We start from the raw sequence: 23695 nt of genomic DNA on the forward strand, positions 1-23695 counted from the left end.
TCAAAATTTGTATATTGCAAAATAACTTCAATTTATATATTAAACTAAAAAACATTCCCTGAATTTTCCCTGATTTTAAAAATTTTTAAAAAAGTCCCCTGAATATTTCAGATATTCCCTGATTTTTCAGAATTTAAAAACTTTTCCATGGTTTTCTAGGTTTTTCCTGAGTGCCATGAACCCTGTATATATATATATATATATATATATATATATATATATATATATATATATATATATATATATATATATATATATATATATATATATATATATATATATATAATATATATAATATATATATATATAACATATATATATAATATATATTTATAAATATTTAAATTTTTCAACCATATTCTAGGAATTAAATTTAAAAACAAAAGAAATAAAAAAAGAAATCAATTACTCACGAATAAATCTATACTAATATGTTTTACACGCATAAAATTATTAAATTGACTTGCAGTCAAATGGACATTTTCCAACAGCTGCTTTATCATAATATCAATAGGATTTAAAAGTTTTATACTATAGAAAAATAAATCAAAAGCCCATTTTTAATTTTTGTTTTTGTTGGTGACTGAAATAATAATTTTCAATTTTTTATATCTGAATTTTATTGAGTTTTTTCTTCAGTTAAGATAAAATTTTTTTTGTTGATAACAAGTTATACGGAGAAGGTGGGTAGGAAAACTTTCCGAATATTGCCCCCCCCACCCCCTCTATTAAGGACTTAAGAATATGAGCAAAGCAACTAAGCATTAAGCAAATTTTAGCAAATAAGCAAGCATTAAAATTAATCATCACCATTTTGTTTGAAAAAAAATCATCGGTTAAAAGTAGGGAGTGGTGCAGGGGTTTGGTGGCTCTAAAAAGCCCATGTGGGATTTTTATTAAAAGGCCTATATATGCGGGATTTTATATATATATATATATATATATATATATATATATATATATATATATATATATATATATATATATATATATATATATATATATATATATATATATATATATACTACTGTCATCAAAAAGTAAGGTGAATTTTTTTATAAAATGAAAAATCTTTATTTATTCTTCCAAATCTGTATCGTCCCCCTCAAAATAATCCCCCCCCGGCCCAATGCACTTTTGCCAACGTTTTTTCCAGTCTTCGAAGCATGCCGAAAAGTCCTCGGTAGGGATAGCCTTCAATGCGCGTGCCGATTCACGTTGAATCTCTTCCATGGACTCAAAACGATTTCCCCGGAGTGGTCTCTTGAGCTTTGGGAACAGCCAGAAGTCACACGGTGCTAAGTCGGGCGAATACGGTGGTTGTGGAGCAACATGGGTAGAGTTTTTGGCGAAAAACTCACGAAGAACCAGTGCTGTGTGCGAAGGCGCATTATCGTGGTGCAAAATCCAAGAGTTATTGGCCCATAATTCTGGTCTCTTTTTGCGAATAGCTTCACGCAAACGTCGCATAACGCTTAAATAATATTCCTTGTTGACAGTTTGGCGAGTTGGAAGGAATTCGTAGTGCACGACACCACAATAATCAAAGAAAACAGTCAACATGACCTTGATTTTTGAGCGACTTTGACGTGGTTGCTTCGGTCTCGGCTCGCCTTTTTCACGGTATTCACTCGATTGGTCGGTTGTTTCAGGGTCGTATGCGTAGACCCAAGTCTCATCGCCAGTAATAATTTGTTTGTAGACGTCTTGATAGTCAGAAAGCATTGCTTCACACGTTTTAACGCGACGCTCTTTTTCAAAGAAATTGAGAAATTTCGGCATTAAACGTGATTTAAGTCTTCTGAGGCCCAAATGATCCTTCAAAATCGCTTGCACCGACCCAAATGATATTCCAACCATGTCAACAAGGTCTCGAATGGTTAACCGACAATTTGCAAGCACCAATTCTTTGATTTTGTTGATGTGGCGATCATCAATCGAAGTCGATGGTCGTCCGGAGCGTTCCAAGTCATCAACACGTTCTCGGCCTTCTTTGAAGTCTTTGAAACTTATAAAAAAAATATATATATTCTATTATTATACCTATAATGATATATATTTTGCTGTATAATAATATAAATTTTTTTAAATTTTATATAATTTTTTTTCTAAAATAAATATGGAAAATCTTGAAAAATAAGAAATTGTTTTTATTTTATGAGAAAATTCTTTTTAGTTTATACTTTTGTTTAATTCGGTGTTTTAACATTTTCGCATAAACTCACAACAGCCAAAATGCCGCTTTAAAAATGGTGCCGTTATTGACATAGTTTAAACATAAAAGTTTTTTTAATGTAGTTTTATTTAGCATTTCATCATCCTTTTTTTAATCTGTCTGAGGACAAGATATTACGGAGTGATTTCTTTATTTACATACAATAATGTAAACTGTATAAAAATAAAAAACTTAATTTATTATTAAAGAAGTTTATATCTGTTTCGAAACGCTACAATAATGCAAAACATGAGTTTGATCTTATTTATATAAAACTTAATTTAAAATTTTACACCAAAACATTTTTCTTAAATGAATTAAAAAGCAATTTACTATATAGTATTTGTAACGCAAATTACTATATAGTAATTGTATAGCGTTTTATTTTATTTAAGAAAAATGTTTTGTGGTTAAATTTTAAATTAAGTCCAACAATAATAATAGCTAGTATTATTGTTGGGTTTGCGAACTTTCTTAAATTTATTTTGTCAACACTATGATCGTTAAAAACCGTTTATTTATTTATTTATTTTTATTTTTTTTGCCATATAAATTTATTAAAGTCGTAAAGCATAATATAAATACAAATAGCAGGGGCAAGAAGAAGACATAATTGGTCTTATCACCAAGCCCCTTTGTCTATACCTTAAATATAAGACAATAAAAATTAAAAAAAACGCAACACTATATAATATAAAACGTTTTTCTAAAGACTTAATAGAATAAAAATCATCGGTCCTAAAGTCCTACTTTAACTTTTTGTTTTTGTGTTGGTTAAGAAAAATTAAAAAAAAGAATTTGTACAAAGAAACTATATTACTAAAAAGCAAGCAAGTAAATACGCATAATCCTGAAGCTTTCCTTTTACACCAGCATGTACCTTTAAATATGTGAATAATTCTTATAAACCATAAAAATATATATATATATATATATATATACACATACACATACATACACACATATATATATATATATATACATATACATATATATATATATATATATATATATATATATATATATATATATATATATATATATATATATATATATATATATATATATATAAACATACATACATATACACATGTATATATATATATATATATATATATATATATATATATTTTTTTTTCAACCTCATTAAAAATTCAGAAAAAGCTGAGCTCTGCGTCGATCATTTGTAGTTTTTGCTTTAATTTATTCTTAAACTCATTTAGCATAGAAATTGTTTTAATTTTTTCATTAGTTAATATTTTATTCCATAATTTCGGCCCTCTAGTAGAAATTGAAAATTCGGTCGCCGCAAAATAACTTTTGGGTTGAATATAACTGTTATTTGAAAATCTGGTGAGATATCTATTCTGATTTATTTTGAATAATGGGTAAAATATTTTAGGAGATATATTTTTATTAATTTTGAACATAAATATAAGAACTTGATAGACATTTAATTGATAAACATTCATTATATTTAAATTAACAAATAATGCTTGGGAGTGTGTATAACGGCCCACATTGGAAATGATTCTGATTGCATGCTTTTGTTTATTAAATAGTTTTTTTATTTAATTTTATTTGTACTGCACCAAGCAATATTTGCATAATTAAGATGGCAATGAATGAACGAGAAATATAAAAGCTTTAAGCAAGTTGGATTTAAAAAAGGCTTAGCTCTGCATAGCAGGCCTATGTTCCTTGAGATTGTATTTTCGAGATATTGTATGTGATCTCTCCACGTCACATTTTCATCAAGAAACACGCCGAGAAATTTTAAATTGGTTTCTCTTTTTATGTCCTGATTGGCAATACAAAGTTTTGGAAGTTTCAAGGGAATTTTATCTCGGTCATGAAAACGATGGAAAAAAGTATATTTTGTTTTGGTTACATTTAGAGATAATTTGTTTGCATTAAACCATTCAGTAAGATTTAATAGCTCTTTGTTTACTGACTTAAACAGAATATTTATATCATTATGTGCATAAAATAGATTTGTGTCATCTGCAAATAAAATTGTATCTAGTTCAGTACAAGCTTTGCTTAAATCATTAATAAAAATGAGAAATAGGAGTGGCCCTAATATAGATCCCTGAGGAACCCCACGTGTTATGTTCATATTGGTTGTTTTACCTTCATTATAAGAAATGTATTGTTTTCTATTTGACAAATAGCTTTTAAACCACGCAATATTTATATGTTTAATACCATAGTTTTCTAATTTTGTTAATAAAATGTAATGATCGACAGTGTCAAAAGCCTTACTGAGATCAATAAATACACCTAATGTATATTTATTTTCATCAAATGATTTAAAAATATCATGAACAAAATGAACAATAGCCTAATCAGTAGAGTGGCTCTTTTAAACCCAAATTGCTTACTATAGAGAATATTGTTTAAATCTAAAAAGTAATACAATCTTTTGTACATAATGTGTTCTAATAACTTTGAAAAGCATGATAGTATGGAGATAGGCCTGTAATTGGAGACACTAGTCTCATCTCCTGATTTTAGTATAGGTATTACCCTTGCAATTTTAAGTTTATCGGGAAAGATTCCGAATTAGCAATTATTGTGTCGTTAATAATTTCACAGTTATTTATAAGTAGTTTTTTTGGTAAACGACTAATACTCATATCTTTTTTACCTACAACCTCTTTTATTATGTTCCAAGTTTTTTGTATATCATTTTTGTATTTTAGCAATTGGCTACTATAGTAAAATTTTTTTGAGCGCTTTACAATCGTCACAAAAAGGCGATTATAGCTTTTATAGTTTGTTTCATTTTTAAAATTTCTTTTTTTAATGAACTTCTCGTACAATCGTTGCTTTTTTTTCGAAGATTTTATGATTCCGGGTGTTATCCAGGGATTTTGTAGAGTTTTGGTTTTAATAAATTTAGTTGTTATTGGGAATGCTTTATTGTAGTGACATTCAAATATATGATAAAATTTATCATAAGCTTCATTAACATTTTTTGTTTTCAAAACGGATTCCCAGTTTGTTGTCGATAAAAGGCTAATAAATGTCACAAGAGAAGCGTCCTTAATTACTCGTTTTTTAGTTTTTACTTTTTTAGAAGGTTGATTTAACGATTTTTGTGCTGTTATAAAAACCGGAAAATGATCAGATATGTCTGTAATAAATATTCCAGTTTTAATTTTTATGTTTTTGAAATTATTAATTATAATTGATCAATTATAATTAATAATTTCAACAAAATATATAAATATATTGATCAATTGAAGTAGCAGTATTTTTTGTAATTCGAGTAGGTTTATTTATAGTAGGAATAAATCCATTTTGAAACATAATATTGAAAAAAGTTCTGACGTCTTTGTTTCTGTTGTATTCAAGTAAATCTAAATTCAGATCGCCTACGAAGTAAATGCATTTGCCACATAATTTTTCGCTTATAATTAAGCTTTTAATTTGTTTGTTAAATGCTTTTTTATTACCAGAAGGCGGTCTGTAAATGACGAGTACAACTGCGTTCTTGCAAGTTTTGTTTACAACTTCTATTGATAACAATTCAAAATCATGCGTAACAGCAAAATAATTTTTGCGTAGTTTGAAATCTAAGGAGTTGTGGATAAAAATGCATAATCCTCCGCCTGTTTTTCAGAGTCTCTAATTTGATGCAAAACTTTATAATTATTAAGTCGAAAATTAGAATTGTTTTCAATTTCCTTATCGCGGCACCATGTTTCGGTTAGACATATAATTTGAAAGTTAATTTTGACACTGAATAAAAATTGCTTAAATTTCTCAAAATTTTTTTGGAGGCTCCTTATATTAAGGTGTAGGATAGATAATGTAGTTAAATTTATGTCAGCAGTAATACATGAGATATCTTAACTATAGTAATAAGGGCTTATATTTAATAATCCCTCCTCATCATTATAAAATTTAATATCTATATCTGATTGATTTTTTAACGGTATATATTTGTTTATTACGAAAGATTCAAGATTATTTATGTCAATATTATTCAAAGCGCTATTATCAAAATTATTCCTAAATAATCGATTAGTTTCCATTTTAAAAATATAAATTTAAGATAACAAATATAAATAAAAATAAAAAAATAATAATTACTATTCCTTTCGAATCCACTCTCGAACGATTAGTTTATCGTAAGATATTACAGCAAACTTGCCAAGCTCTCGTTCCTTTTTCATTCGCTCTTTTAGATCTTTTCTTATTAATATTGTTTCTGCGCAGTAATCTTCATTAACGTAGATTTTTTTTCCTTTTAATTTTTGGACGTTTTTTAAAATAGCAACTTTATCTTTATAATTTAGAAGTTTTATAACAACTGTTCTAATCTTTTTCGAGTCTCTAATCCCAGTCTTATGGGCCCGTTCAATTTTTATATTTTTCAATCCAAGTAAATCTTCGAAGAATTTTTGCACTTTTAATTCAGTCTCATTCCAATTTTCGTTTTTTCAATTCTCAAGTTATTTCTTCTTGAGCGGTCTTCTATTTCTCTAAGTTTACTCTTTATTTTTGTGATCTCACTATTATCTTTAATCTTGTTATTAATTTCTTTTGTTTTTTTCTTCAGTAGTTCTAATTTACCTGAGATAATATCATCGTTTGCTTGAATGAATTTCTGCATTTCACTGAATTCAGTTACTAACAACGTCACGGATTTATTTGTTAATTCAAGGTCGTTTGTAATGGCGATTATTTTATTTGAGTTATCAATATTATCTTTATCATTCTTATCAAGTCGTTCAGTAATAATTTTCATGTTTGCAGCTGTTATGGAAGCAAATATTTTTTCGTGCTCTTTTAATAATTTTCTAGTTTCGTTTAGGATGTCGATTTTTTGCTTTTCAAGCATTTCAGAGAATAATTTTTCGATACAATTTATATCCATAACAAGAATTTGAACGATACCAAGAAAATAGAAGAAAAAAGTTTTTAATAATATTAAAAACAACAACAAAAATAAAAAAAAGTTTCAGCTAAAAATTTTCTAAGCTTTAAACGCGTCTGCTTTCAATTGAAGACCTTGTATTGTGCGCTTAAAGTTGAAGACTTTAAATCTACACACTAAAAAATAAAGGTAGAAATTTTTAGTTAAGGTAGGATATGTGATATACCCTTAGTAAGGTATAATTTTCTACCTTATAAGGTAGAAAATTATACCTTTAAGTTAGAAAATTGTATGACAAATAATTGTTTTTAATATAATTTTCTACCCTAAAAGGTAGAAAATTATACCTTACTAAGGGTATATCACATATCCTACCCTAAGGTAGAAATTTCTACCTTTTTTTTTTAGTGTGTAGTGATTAATAAAAATTTAATTTGTGCTAACATAAATATTTTAAATGATTGTGGAATTTCTTTAAAATGTGAAAAAATTAAAATTTGCCAAAAGGCCCATATTTAGATGAAAAAGTGAAAAGCCCATGCGGGAATCCCGCTTAGCCTCTGGGGCCACCACGCCTCTGCAGTGGTGCACCCCTATTATTCAGAATAAGGTAAATATAACGGAAATAAAGAGCAACCATAAAGACCATTTTTTAATGGTACAAATAAACAAAATTATTATTACCATGTTGGTGTTCAAATTATTTTTTCTTTCATAAACTGTCTTAACAGTATAAATACTAAAAGAAAAAAATAGATATTAATGGGATATTTATTAAAGAAAATAGTAAATTGATAAGAATTATGTTTATAATATAAGAAGAATATGGAAGAAAGTTATAGTAAATCTTATACAGTTTTTATAGTGCTGTATCATTTTGAGGTGCTTTACCTAATGTTTTGAGGTAGCAATTCAACAAACAATATAACAAAGCTAAGTGATTAATTTGAAAGATTTTCTAAGAAATGCCTTTTACAACAAGAAGCTATTTAAAATCAACTCCTTATCTTCAGATAAAACTAAGCAAGGTGAACACAAACAAAGTGATATTTAAAAATCATTCTCACAGCACCCATTTTAACTAGGGAGGAGGAGTGGGAAGGTAATCTCAAAAATATTCTTTCTTCCTAAAATCTCACCAAAAAAAAAAGTATTTCTAAATAAACTCTGAGTTCATCGCGGTCAGTATTTTCATTAACTTGGCTTGTAAGAACTCATCTTCCAGCATCCACTTCCACCTTCCACCTGCACTGAGTCCTCTAATTGAAATGCCAACTTTTTTACCTGCTTGATTTTTTGTTTAGATGCCTACTCTAGCCTCTACTCTTTGAGTATATTCATGAAACTTTTACTACTAATTGTCAGAGACAAAACAAAAAATAATGTGGATTTGTAACATTAGTTATGTCAGGTAGAGTCATGAAAAGCATAATATTTTTGCATATTAGAAATGTCAATACATTACTGTAGAATTTTGAGGAATGACTATCAGATAGGATAAAAACAGGCCACTTTAGATGCTTCAATGGTAGTGCTAATAAAGTTAAATGTTATTATTTGGTCAAGTCAGGCCCACATTTTTGAAGGACAAAATCTTCTTTCAAAATACAGCTGGCCAACCTGCTGCATTGCACATAACTTTTAGTAATCCATAACACAGTAAAACAAAATTGAAAAATTTTCTTTGGGTTTGTAAGTAAACTTTTTCTTGAACAAATAGAGAAATGCTACTAAAGTTCAAGAACAGCTCTTGGTTTACTGAGTAACAGTAAATTTATGACATGTGTTTCTAATTTATTCTTCTAGTAAAAAATTTCTTTCTCTCTTCCTTTTCAATCAAACCAAAACATTGGAAGCAAGGTAAGAAGTTGTGACCTGGTTCTGGATGTAATATATTGGTTAAATTTTCCAGTATGAGCCAAAGTGTATAGATAGCGAGCAAGGTTTTGATCTTTATTCTGTGAACTACAGTTGTCTGAATACAAGTAGAGCTATTGACTTATGCAGCGAGTGAATTTTTAATAAAAAAATGCAGGAAGCTCACAACATTAATTTGTCCTTTGTTGGCAGCTGTTTCATCATACATAAAGAAATAAGATTTTTCATAACTGGCTGCAAATATACAAAAACTATACACTCAAAGGGGGAATCCATAAAGTAAGTACACAGTAAAACCACTGATTTAGGATCCCCTTCCCCCTGTAAAAATCTGTTTTTACAGACCACCAATCCCCCCCCCCCCCCGCATCCGCGTAGATATGCCTTAAATTTTTTTTAGATAAATTTTCTCTTAATATTTTTAAAGAAATTACAAAAAAAAATTGACAGTAGTCAGAAAAAAAAAACACAATACTGATTTTTTTTTTAACATTTTCGCTTCCAACTCTAATTAGTGGCTGCAAGCAACCACTAATTAGAGTTGGACGTTACTGGAAGAGAAAAGATGCAAGTTATATGAATCAGGAAAGCAAGATAAAGAAAGCAAATTCCAAAGAACTGATGTTTGAGGAAAAAAACTAGACGAATAAGAGTTTTTAGAGCACTTAGGAACAGTCACAGAAAAAGGACGAGACTTAATTAAATGACGAGTAACACGAGAATGAATTTTAGTAGATGGCACAAGAGACGCTAGCTCTTTAGAGCAGTGTCCATTATAGTATTTGTAGAAAAGAGAAAGAGAAGCAACATTATGATTATGTGATAATGGTTGGAGGTTGGCTGCAAGAGCAGGTCCAACTATGTTTACAATGCGTTTTTGTACCTTGTCTAAAAGAGAAACGGCATCATTAGAAGATCCGCCCCAAATATAGCAACAGTATTCCATAAAAGGCCGGATTTGAGATTTATAGAGATAGAGAATAGAATCCGAAGTAAGAAAGTATTGAACTCAATAAAGAGATGCAACCTAAGCAGATGCTAATTTTGCAACAGATTTGATATATAGTTTCCAAGAAAGATCAGAAGTAAGAGTTAATCCTAGAAGATGAAGAGTAGATGACTCATCGAGTACATTACCATTCATAAATATAGGAAGTTCTAAATAACAATTGGCTGGAAAAAATAGAGTTTTATCTGAATTGAAGTTCACCAGCCACTGTGAGCCCCATGCTGTAGTAGAAGTGTGATCCTTTTCAAGCTCAAATGCCCCCTCCAAGCAATCAGAGAGTGTTGCCTTCTTATCATGACAAGAATAAATGGTAGTTTCATCAGCGAACAATGCCACCTTAGATATGAGAACATCTGGAAGATCATTATTGTAAATTAAAAAGAGTATAGGGCCGATGATTGAACCTTGAGGAACCCCTGAAGTTACAGGATATGATGAAGAGTGCTGTCCATCAAGGACAACTTTTATACTACGATTGGTAAGAAAGGATTTAGTAATCTTAATGATGTTACCTGATACAATAAAAGAAGAATTCTTATAGAGAAGACCAGTATGCCAAACTTTATCAAAAGCTTTAAAAATATCAAGAGCGATGGCCTTAACCTTTCCACATTTTTCTCCAGAGTCATGAAAGCCTGATTTTTGTGATGAAATATGAGATTTCATGACCAGAGAATAGCGGGCTTTGGCGTTAGACAAAACCTTTTTACAATGGTTTCTAGCAGTAATAAACAGACCTCTGTTTTCTGAAGATTTATTTTGCTGATAGATATGAAAGTAACAGTTTCAATTGGAAATTGTAGCAGCACAATGTGCGGAAAACCATGGAGAAGAGTGAGACTTGACCTGAATTGTTGAAAAGGAATAAAAGATTCCATTCCAGCCTGAATCCATGAAATTATGTAAGAAGCACATTTGTCAGCATAAAGACGAAAGATTTCTACCCAAGGGCCATCACGAAGAAAACCACGGAAAGAATTCCAGATTCTTTCTGTGGCTTTCTTCGTTTCTCTGATCACAGTTTAATCTTTCTTTCAGAGAGATTAAACTGTGATCAGAAGCACCTAAGGGTGAATGTGGAGAAGCTGAGCACTGACTAGGATCAGAAACAAGACATAAGTCAAGTAGAGTAGGTAAATGATTTGGGTTGTATGGAAAGTGAGTGGGAAAATTGACTTTTTGAGTTTGGCATTGAGAAAGGCAAAAGTTGTGGGTTTTAACGCCTGCAGAGTCACTGACACTAGAGCCAAGCCATTCTGTGTGAAAGGCTTGGCTCTAGTGTCACCTTTGGCTACCCAGCTGGCATTAGATGACTTGTGGTCAATCTGTCTCAAGGTAAACCACAATTCATCCAGTAATAACATTTACCTTAATCGAATTTTGCTAAATTTTCACGACAAGCTTCAACCCTCTCCTGAAATTCCAAGCAGAGCACAAGTTTTAATATATGCTCTATCTTCAAATTTATTTATTTTATAAAGTTTTTTTTTTAAAGTGCTTTTACTAAAATTGAAATGACTTTTTTATTATATAAGCAATATATAATAAAATGTAACTAAAATGTAGAGAAATGCTCTTTAAAATGATATATAATAATGACATAAAATTTGTTTAAATACATTAGTTTTTTAATAAGTTGCTTGAACTTTCTTGATGCCCTAAGTAAATTTGAATGTTACCTTTCTTGATGCCCTAAGTATATATGGTTATGTTACAATTAAATGTCATAGATATATGATAAACAACATCATATTGTTTGTTAATTATTTCAAGATCTTTGATGAGTGAAATTTTTGAATGGATAATGTTAATGGCTTTAATCTTAAAAAAGAAAATATGGATAAGGATTATTTTTTAGTTTGTTATCAGAACTGGAACGAATATTTCAAATGACAACTAAATATAGCATGACAAATGCTAGAAACAAGTTCCAATTGACACAATCCCTTACTTTTGATAACATACCAATTAATGGGCCTTATCTTTTTATAAATTTAGATTTTAGGAGAGTTATTGCATTATTAAAATAAAATTTGGTAAGTCTGCAATTAAGTGGCCTAAAATAATTATATTTTATGCTTATATTATTAGTATTATCTCGCCCATAGAGACTTTTTAAATATTAAGTATTATTTATCAGCTAGTTGGAAAGGATTATTGCTACCAAATTGTAAGTCGATGTAGAGGCACTCCTATGTGGCAGCAGGCTATAGAATATTGGATGCATGTACTGAAACCAATACATATTCTTTTATGTTTAAAAAGTTTCCACTGATAAGAGCGCAATAAGGAAAAAATATATAATTATTGCAGGTTTACCTAAAATTTAATTGTCTCAAAAAATAAGTAGACACATTATAAATGCATGTGTTTAATTCATTATTGGATGCCACAAAAAGCAAAAACTCAAGGATAGATCCTTGAGGGATTACTTTATTAAATAGTTGTGTTAAGTGGATATTTTTAATTGACTTGAATTGGAGTTTATGATTCAAATGAGATTTAAGATTTTAAGCCAGCTACCGACATAGGTAGTTGAATGTTTATCACTTAAATCGATATTGCAATTTATAAATACAATCAAAAAATGTATGTTTTCATATCCATCAATTTCAATAATAAATAACACACAAATAATTTCAGTACATTAAATAATAATGAAATGTAATTAACCATCTCAAAATTTTTTTTTGAAAGAAGTTTAGATTTCATTTAAAAGCTTCTAACAAAAAAAACATGCATAAAACATATCTATAAAAAATAGATGAAATAAAACATCAATCAAACTTTAAACAGCTTTTAATATATAAATGAGTAGAGTTTAAAGATAAATTAGGCAACCCTACTAGTTATTTTTCTAAAAAACTGACATCATCATCATCATCATCATCATCATCATCATCATCATCATCATCATCATCATCATCATCATCATCATCATCATCATCATCATCATCATCATCATCATCATCATCATCATCATCATCATCATCATCATCATCATCATCATCATCATCATCATCATCATCATCATCAACTAGATTACATTAAAGGCCTTGTTTTAGAAATGAGATAGCCTTATAAAATAACCAAAACACATTCAAAATACTTTTGATCTGATTAGCTTTTTAATTGATTTGGCAATTTTAACTAGAGCAATTTCAATTAGAGGTGATGAAGTAATTAATACAAAACTTTGACTGTATTTTAGAAGGAAATTAAAAAATCGACTTTCATTATATGACTTTCAATATATTTAATGTTTATTTTGAAGAGTAAAAAAACATTGTTATTTTAACTTGATCATTGTTTTAAAGAGAAAAAAACTCAGGAAAATACCTTTTTTTGTAGTATAGACTAATTTGTATAATAGTATATTTTGGCATTAGTTTAAGAATAAATGTAGGTAAACTATTAGATATGACTTTTCCCAGATCTAAGAATATTAGTAATTATTTACATGTATTATTTAAAATTTAATTAAAGCATAAAATTAACTACAAATACTCTTAGATTTGGGAAAAGTTAATGATTAATTCATTTTATTTTAAATTACAGTAATAATAAAAAGTTGCATTATTTAAATTATAAATCAAACCCTTAATTCAGATAAAATTATACTTTTTACATCTTTTAAAAGCTGCTGTACAATTATATTGAAGTTACATCAATATATTAATATGACATGCAACTTGTGTTGTCTGTAGCATATTCCAATCGCTTATCACTTTCGAAAATTAGTTATTATTTACAGACGCGTAGGGACTAATTAGTAATCACCTGGACCAGCCAGTACTCTAGCTGCTGGCGTTAGAGATCCTGCAGCCGGTACAGAAGCCACTGCATTTTATCAATTCGCAGCAAATAGCTAAACTTATTTACTAAAAAAAAAAACAATTCTTAAATAAGGAAACAGAATTGTAACGAAATATCGAGTTTAATTAAATAAACTAGAAAATTTATTAATTAAAAAAAGTATATTGAAAAACAAAATTTTTTAATAAAATTTCTGTACAATTATTTTACTCTTTTTTTTTCAGAGTCGTTGAAAAAACATCTTTTATAACGATTTAACAACAATTGAAAGTTTTGATATGCAATTCATTCACAATTTTTATCAGTCAAGAAACTAATTTGCTATGTACACTAGAACTATAAGAAATTTTGTTAATTTTTTTTCATTTGAAAAACAAATTTAAAAACTGTACGTGTTTCTAGCGCAATTTATAAACGATTTCCTCAAAAAAGTAGATAAGAATATAACAAAATGAAAAATATTTTCATTTTTTATATTCTTATCTACTTTTTTCCTCGACTTGTATCAATTTTAGTTGTGGAAAATAACAAACGCTCTAAAAATAAGAAAACAAAAACAGTAAATATTTAGTTATATTATTTTTTTGACAACAATATTATCTTCTTTACTAATAAACTTTTTTCAGCTTATTTTATTTAAATTTTCTATTTCGTATAGTCTTTGGTTCTTTTCTTCAAATGTTGCTGATTTATTCTCCAGTTTCTTATAGTCTTATTTTGCCGCAAATTCTTAAAACACTGACTATATATATATATATATATATATATATATATATATATATATATATATATATATATATATATATATATATATATATATATATATATATATATATATATATATATATATATGGGTCAAATCGTTATATTTCAACCAATTTAAAGAAAACTTTGTGGGGTACCATCTCTGATTTTTACACATTGTTATGTGCATCATTTAGATAGGTTAAATTTGAAATTTCAGACTTCAAAGTACAACTGTTCGGAAATTATAGCCTTACAAACATGACACAGTGGCCCCCCTCGATTTACAAATGGTCAAAACAGACTACTTTAGAGTTGTATAACTTTTTACTCACTTTCAACAAGTGTCTCATTTTTTCTAGAACTATTTTCTGAATAGTTCTTTCTTTAAAAAAGTGGTTTTTATTAACTTGTGTTAAATTAGAAAAAAGTTATGACCCCCTCAACTTTGGAAAAAATCATAAAATTGCTAAAATATGCCAAAATGAAATTAACTGTAGCATTATTGTGTTCATCCACAAGTCTTTACAGATAGCTTTTCTGATTAGCTACTACTGTCTGCAATAAACGGGCAAAATATAGGCAGCTTGTTGCAGTTTAGAACTTAAATATATTTAAAAGCCAAATGTCCACTCTCCTAAAAAGTTTAATTTTCAGCCATTTTGAGATGTTTATAAATTTTTCTAACACTTCGTTTTGATGTAAGATTAACAGCATATAAGACCATTAGAACTAACTATCTGAAAATGCAAACATTATAAACTTGTCAAATCCACACCGAAAATGCCAGCATTTTTAAATTACCCTATTTTTCAATCATCAACAGTTGTATGTGTTACTAGAAACTAGTGCCCCTCTAATCTACCAACTGGCCTATGTAAAGGATGCAACGAATTATAAGTCATTTTTTAATAAAAGGATTGGTTGGTTGTCCTCTTCTTGATCTGGTCTTGATAGTAGATAGGGGCACAAATAAAGGGGGCATTAACTTTTTAGAGACCTTCATTATGGTTCAAATAAAGGTCTCTAAATTAATTTAGATATTTAGGTACTTAATACCTAAATATCTAAATTAATTTCAAAATCAAACCATTATTTCTTTAAATTCTATTTTATTATAGGTAATCAGTGGTGTTTATGTGGTCTGGACCCCTCCCCCCACTCACTAAGGTGAGGGTGAGGGAAATGAATTAAGTTCTAATTGAATCATGGCAAAATCATAAATATAAAAACATTTTTATTCACTAAATTTTGTAACAAAAATAAAATTTTAAAACATTTGAATTATTTAATAACAATTTTTTTAGGCTGCAACCAATATAAAATCTAAAATATTAAAAATATTTATAGGCTGAATAAATAGACTGACATAAGTTGTAACAACAAATGATTCACATTATTTTTAATAAAATGATTGTAAATTATTTGCTGTTTCCGAAACTAGGCATTAAAATATATTGTCCAGGTTTTGTTCCCTAAATCATATTAAACATATTTAAATAAAACTCACAAACTTTTGTGCAAAACCTTTGTTACCTATTCTTAGTGTAAACTAATTCAAATCTTCTATTGTTCAACGGTTGAGTTTAAGACTAAATGATGTGATGATGTATTTTTGAGTCGACTTGTTTTGATTTCAAAACACCATGATAACTTTGTACTGGAACTCTGCACATAAAAATTGAAGAAAAAATAATAGCATTCAACAAAAATATATTTTAACACGTATTTATACAGTGGTGGCCAAAAGTATGGAAACTTTTTTAAAATTACATTTTTTTTAATTTGTATTAAATAAAACCAAAATTATTTAACCCGAGTGTACTTGCAATAGTCTACTTTATATATACTACAAGTTTGAACTTGTCTTTTCTAAGACATTTTATTACATATTAATATTTCTTAATTTCGATTGGACAAAAGTATGGAAACTTGTTCCAACTTGTCACTAAACATAAACAAAACTTATCATTTAGAATTAAAACGTGTTAGAATTGACATCTTTGTTAGTTCATCATAGTTTACTTTTATATTAATCAGTATGGCACCGCGAAAATATTATTCTAGTGATATTAAAAATAAAATAGTTGAGTGTTTTAAAAACGGTAATAAACCAATTGATATTTCTCGAAATTTTCAAGTTCCAAAAGGTACAGTTTCAAAAATTATTAAAAAATTCAAAGAAAGGGGAACTGTGGAAGGGAAAATGAAACCTGGAAGACCAAGAAAAACAACAAAAAGATTGGATAAAGTTATAAAAAATACTTCTACAAAAGAGCCTAGAAATTCATCAAAGGATATAAAAGAAGAAATCTTGGAACAGCATGGAGTTTTATTATCTGACAAGACAGTTCGTAGAAGGTTAAATGATGCGGGCTTATTTGGAAGAGTGGCTGTCAAAAAACTTTTAATTTCTAAGAAAAATAAGATGGGTAGATTTTTGTTTGCAAGGGAACATTAAAAATGGTCATAAGTTTCCATACTTATGACCAGGCCTAATTTAAAAATTTAATTTTTTTTTGTATATATTATTAAAAAAAAAATGTTTTTTTTTTATTAAAAATTTGTATTACGACTTCAATAAACATATGCATAATATGTAGTAAGTGTTGCATTTTTTATAAATACATAAAAAGCATTTTTGAAAAGTTTCCATACTTTTGGCCACCACTGTATATATATATATATATATATATATATATATATATATATATATATATATATATATATATATATATATATATATATATATATATATATATATATATATATATATATATATATATATATATATATATATATATATATATATATATATATATATATATATATATATGTATATTACTTTGGTATAACATATCACATTCAAAAACTATATCATATACAAAAACTATACACAAATGTATTTTGACATGTATTTTATTAAAATATTTTTGTGTTTCGGAGTTATAGAGTTGAGAGGGGGTTATAACCACAATTTACAAAAAAAGTAGTATCCTCAACTGCAGTAGCTTTCAGGTCTTGAGGAGGTAAATTAACATGAAAAAAAGTTAATAAAATTAACATAAAAAATTAACATAAAAAAAGTTATTTTTAATTGCAATTATTGAAGTCAAAATTGGTTCTTTGTTTCACCTCTGAAATTAGGGAAATATGAGATTGTGATTCATTTTAAAAATTAAATAATGACTGAGTATGTAATTGATTGAAATCAATATTATGTTTATTATGACTAAATTCTTGTGTGAAATTTAGATGTTCTGTTGCTGTTTTTGTAGGATATATTTTTCTATACCTAAAAACAATTTTTAATTTAGGTTTCAGAGGAAACACTTTGTACTGCCAAGTATTGAAAATAACATATTGAAAATAACAACTAATAATAAATTAAATAATTAAAAAACTGAAAAAACAAAATAAAAACTTAATTATGCGTTAGTGGTGTAATGGCAAAGCGGTTGCTTCATAAATGAGAAGTTCTAAGTTTGATTCCTACCATGTCCTTGGTAGTAATGTGAGGTGAATAACAATAAAAAAGAAATAAAAATAACCTAATACAAAAACATAAAAAAAATTAATTTTTTTTATCTTTTTCGTGGCTTGAGACTCAAATTTGTGAGAGTCAGTTTCAGTTATAATATTGTAGGAATAGCATGTCATAAAGTTTTTATAAGTAAATTTAATTTTAAGAATTTGAAATTTATACCAATCAACTTTTTTTTTTTTTAACTTTTTATATATTTATATCAGTTAACTAACAAATTAATGAAAAATTTAAGATTACATTAATAATTTAACTACATTATGTAATTACGTATTGTAAAAGAAAGCTAATTATTATCTTTACTATTATTATATTATAACTTTACTATTATTATATTATATTACTATATTAAAAAAAACACATTACACAAGTTATAAGAAAGCTTGTTAGGTAATTTCTAGTTTAGAACTAGTATTTATTACATTATTTGTTCATTTTCTACAATCGAATTGTATATCAAACTTTTTATCTTTTTAATGATAAATAAAAGTTACTAAAACTTTATTTCATTTTCAAAAGTTGTTTAAATTATTGTTATTTTTTTGTATACTTTGTATATTTGACATTACTTATATCATTACATCATATAAGTAATGTCAAATATACAAAGTTATATAAATATACAAATATATAAAATTTTTACCATATAATATATGGTAAAAATTTTTAACATATATAATATTTCACATAATATTGTATTAACAAATAAATAATGCAATGATGGATTTTTTAAATACCCATTATTAAACTATTTAATAGTTCAATAAAAATGCAGCGTTAAATTTTTATGACATTTAATTCAGCTGTTTTAATACATAATATATTTTTATTTATTTAAATGGAAAATTTTTATTATTTCTAGTTTCTTGTAGAAACTAAAAATAACAAAAAATTTTTATTTTTTTTTAGTTTTTGGTTTTTTTAAACGATTTTAATAAAAAAAAATACAAACCCACAAGTAATCTTAGCCAATTTAAAAAAGAAAAGGTGTATTATAAAAACGAACACTGTATATTAAAAAAAAAAAAGAATAACAAAACCACGAGCGATATTAGCCAATTTTAAAAATAAAAAGATTTATTAATGAACTAGTAAATCAAAAAAAAAATTCTTTTTTCAAATCCATGCTTTGTGCAAGCAGAATTCTATTGGGCCTAGAAATTCTTTTATTGTTATCTTTTGTAGAAGGAAAAATTACTGTTACGTTTTTAAATTTTTTTTTTATTAATTCAGTGTTCTTATGGGGAAATACAAATTAAATTTTTGTTAACTTAATTAACTTTTTTTGGTCAAATTTTTCCATTTCTTTGTATTGTCATCGAAAATGATTAAGTGTGCACAATTTGAGCAAAATTGGTTGAGAAAAAAGGTTTCAAAAATTGATTTCAAATTTTGTGGCACACAAACATATATATATAGAAAGTAACCTTATATAAAGCATGGAATGAAGATTACTCATAAAAAGCCACCGGGCAAGAAATTTAGAAGCTAATTTCTATAAGAAAGGTTAGTTTCTATGAGAAAGGTTAGTTTCTATGAGAAAGGTTAGTTTCTATAAGAAAGGTTAGTTTCTATGAGAAAGGTTAGTTTCTATAAGAAAGGTTAGTTTCTATAAGAAAGGTTAGTTTCTATAAGAAAGGTTAGTTTCTATAAGAAAGGTTAGTTTCTATGAGAAAGGTTAGGGCTGAATTACAACACATATCGATACAGGAAAGTGCGAAAAACAAAAAAACAAATCAAAAGGATTGAAAACGAAATCCAACGAGGGCGACAAAACGCTAACCCAAGTTTAGATAGCATCAAAGAAAAACGCGATGCTCTTCTCAAAAAAACGCTCCAGTTTCCCGGAGCGTTTATTCGCACAAAACAAAAACTAATCGAAGAAGGAGAAAAACCTTCAAAATTTTGTATAATTTGGAAAAAACTCAACAGCGGAGCAAATCAATTACCAAAATTCGCAAGAATGACGGCACATTAACAAGTGAACCTGGTGAAATACTCAATTCTCTGGTCTCATATTATAAAAACATTTACACCAAAACTAAATTATGAAAAGACAGCCAAAACTATGTCTTGTCCACATCACTAAACGTCTAAGTGATGATGAAAACCGAATTTTAAACACCCGCCTAACCGGTGCGGAACTAAAAGAAGCCCTTTTTAAATTTGAAAACGGAAAATCTCCGGGCTACGACGGACTTCCAACTGAATTTTACAAAACTTTTTGGCATATTTTAGAAAAAGATTTTGAAGAACTTGCTTTTGAAATACTTTTTGTAGAGAAGCAAACCAGCCACTCAATGAAAAAATCAGTAATTTCACTAGTTCTAAAACAAGGAGATCTTACTGAATGCAAAAATTGGAGGCCCATATCCTTAATCGCCGCTGATTACAAAATAATCACAAAAGCGCTGGCCCTTAGACTTGCAAAAGTGATTGGGAGAATTATAGAACCAAATCAAATATGCGGAATCCCAGGTAGAACAATATTCTCAAATTTACATTTAATCTGTGATCTTATAAAATACGCAGAATTTAAAAATCTTCCTAGAGTCATTTTATCTATAGACCAAGAAAAGGCGTTTGACAAAGTCGATTGTACGTTTCTACTGCAAATTCTCCAAAAAATCAATCTCAGAGAAAATACTACCGATTTCAACTGGCTAGTAACTCTAAACAAAGTATATATATTGACATATATACTATAGTTTACAGTATTTGTTTTCAGATTTTTTTGTATTTTTTCTTTTTATTTATTTTTTATTTTTTTCTTCTTATGTGTTTTAATTTTATTAAATTTTTTATTTTTCTTTAAAAATTAAAGTGTTTTTTTATTTTTATTTCAATAGTGACTAAAGGGGCTCTACGAAAAGGTTGTGATGATAAACGCATTATCCTTACCTTCTTTGAGTCCCTGACTGATTATAACAGTATATATATATTATAAATTAAAAAGATTAAAAACGTTTTTTATAAAGGTTTTTTATGTTTACGATGTTATTTATTTTATATGAAAAATTGTAATATTGTTTAATCAGCGAAATAAAAGTTTAATAAATAAAAAAAAAATAAAAAGTAGAGAAAAAACTCAAGTTTCTAGGACTACATACTTTGTCACTTAGGGAAAAGACGTCGATAAATACGCTAGCAATGTCAAAAGTGTGGTTTCTGGCAAACGTGCTGCCCATTCCCGAATGGGTAGTAGAACGTTTGCAAAGAGCCATTTTCAAAAATCAGTGGCAAAAGACCAATTTCAATCCGGTCAAGAGGAGACACATTTTTTACCCGTCAAAATTGGGGGTCTCGGAACTTTACCACCGAAGGAGCAAAGTCTTGCACTTCACCTCAAAACACTCTTTCAACTGAAAGAATGCGGAGAGGATAAAACTAACGATTATTACTGCTTTTCAAAGTTTTCAAAGTTTGACAAGTCCACTTATAAAATTAACGAACCAAAACCAAAGCTGGAATTTTTAAAGGCAAAACACTTTTACAAAACACTGGGATAACAAAATGTCTCAGTACTACAAAACAACAATTGAAATATTAGACAAAAACGGGACCCTGTTTAACATCCCCTTAAAATCAACAAAAAAATTTTACTAAGAAGTAGCAAAAAACAAAAAGACAGTCGTGCCAGCAGAACTTTTATGGAACAGTTCAACAAAAATAACAATGCCGTGGATTCAAATTTGGAAAAAAAAATTCACTTCCCAACACAAAATATCCTCTTTCGTTTTTTACCCAACAGTCTATCTTCTACGGCCTTGCAAGCCAAAAGCACAAGGCAACAGATCGTTAAAAATAATAAATGCAAAACTTGTGGTAAAATTGAGGACAACATTTATATCTTTGCCTACTATCCTCCTTCTGTTGAAATATGGGAGTATTTTAATTATGTACATAACTCCTTGACATCTCAAAACAATTTTTCTTCGATAAATTTGATTTTCTCGATTGAAACAGCAAACTTATTGTAGAAAAACACTACTTTGCAGTTCTTTTGACACCCACTCAAACCATCATGAGTGCAATATGGAACAGCAGATGCCACCATATGTTTAGCAACACAAAAATTGACCCAATAGCAGTGATGTGGGTAATAATCAGGAACATCAGAAATATTTCTTTAAAATATAATTATCATGTCCGTAGAAACACAGCTGACATTTTCTGACAATATTTTTGTATTAAGTACGTTTTTTGCCTAGTAGAGAATGGAAATCTGAAACTAAATATATGAGCTAAAATAAAACAACGGCTCGTAGCAAGATCTGCACGTTTAGTAAAGATTTCCTCTTCTCTACAAATTTTTTTATGTTATACAGCAAAATTTTTGTTATATATGATTAGACAACCACAGCCAGCCCTTATTTTATGATATATTATTTTAACATTTAACTGTTACCTATAGTGTTCGTAACATAAATTTTGTGTAAAAGTCCTGTAATTTTTTAAATTGTTTTAATAAAAATTTGTTTTTCTTTAAAAAAAAACACCTTGTTTTTCTTAAAAATATCGTGTGCAATCCCGTCCGCTTTCTTTATGTTATCTTTCTAACTCGACTACTTCTGTCTTTTACTCTAACATATCTTCGCTCTTCCCAAACTCACTTTACTCTCGGTCCTAAAAGCGGGTTACGACACTCCTTTAGGAGCTGAACTAGTCTCTGCGGGCCTTAGTAATGTGGCTTCCACAAGGCAATTAGCTGGCGGAGGATAAACTACTAAACTACAAAACCAGATCATATCAAGTGAACTCTTTAAGTCTTAGTTGGTTCGACTAATAGTACTATTGCACTTTCTAACATCGTGTGCAATTCCTGTCTGCTTTCTCTATATTATCTTTTTAACACAACTTCTTCTAACTTTCGCTCTAATATACCATCGTTCTTTCCAAACTCACTTTACTCTTGGTCCGTAGAGCAGGCGATGACGCTCCTTAAGGAGCTGAATTTGTCTTTTCGGGCCTTGGTAATGTGGCCTCCACAAAGCAATTACCTAGCGGAGGATAAACCACAATACCATCAAGTGAATGAAAAGATTATAAAAAAGCAACGTTGTTCCAAAGTTGTTCCAACGTTAATCAGACTAACGTTGGTTTTACGTTAAGCAATCAACGTTGTTCCAACATCGTTTTAATGTTAACATTCAAGACGTTAGATGATAGGGGAGACCGGGGCTTGTTGGCCACAGGGGTAAGTTGACGAACTGCGTTTATCGTCTGAGCCTTTTATCAGAAAGTGGCAAAAATTACACAGAAACTTTCTTATTGGCCATTTCATCATTCACTGTAGTATTGTCAGGATTCGCGCATGCGCATGGGATATATTTAGATTTCGTATGAAAAAAAAGTTATTGATTTAGTCGTATGAAAAAAAAGTTATTGTAAAAGTTCCAGTCACAATTGGTTTACTATATCCACTCAGACTTTTTTTTCAAAGCTGCCGTTTTTCAGGATCTATAGACTGTTTTTTGAAAAAAAAAGCTTTCGGGGTAAGTTGGCAAAATTTTCACGGGGTAAGTTGGCAAAATTTTCACGGGGTAAGTTGGCTCATAGCATTAATTATGGAAAAAAAATATATACTTTTGAAAAAATTAT

General features: G+C 28.3%; 1 protein-coding gene across 2 annotated transcripts in view; it reads right to left on the minus strand.

The window, feature by feature from the left end:
* Positions 1-23695, minus strand: part of LOC136086603 (uncharacterized) — a 115279-nt gene that overhangs the window by 79719 nt on the left and 11865 nt on the right. For both annotated transcript variants that reach the window (XM_065808829.1, XM_065808830.1), the window contains exons 3-4: positions 16087-16218; positions 7788-7842 (exon numbers count right to left, since the gene is read on the minus strand). The gene's annotated coding sequence lies outside the window, so the exon portion shown is untranslated. The remainder of the gene's footprint in view (positions 1-7787; positions 7843-16086; positions 16219-23695) is intronic.

This window comes from Hydra vulgaris, chromosome 10, assembly GCF_038396675.1.
Source record: "Hydra vulgaris chromosome 10, alternate assembly HydraT2T_AEP".
Taxonomy (NCBI): Eukaryota; Metazoa; Cnidaria; class Hydrozoa; order Anthoathecata; family Hydridae; genus Hydra; species Hydra vulgaris.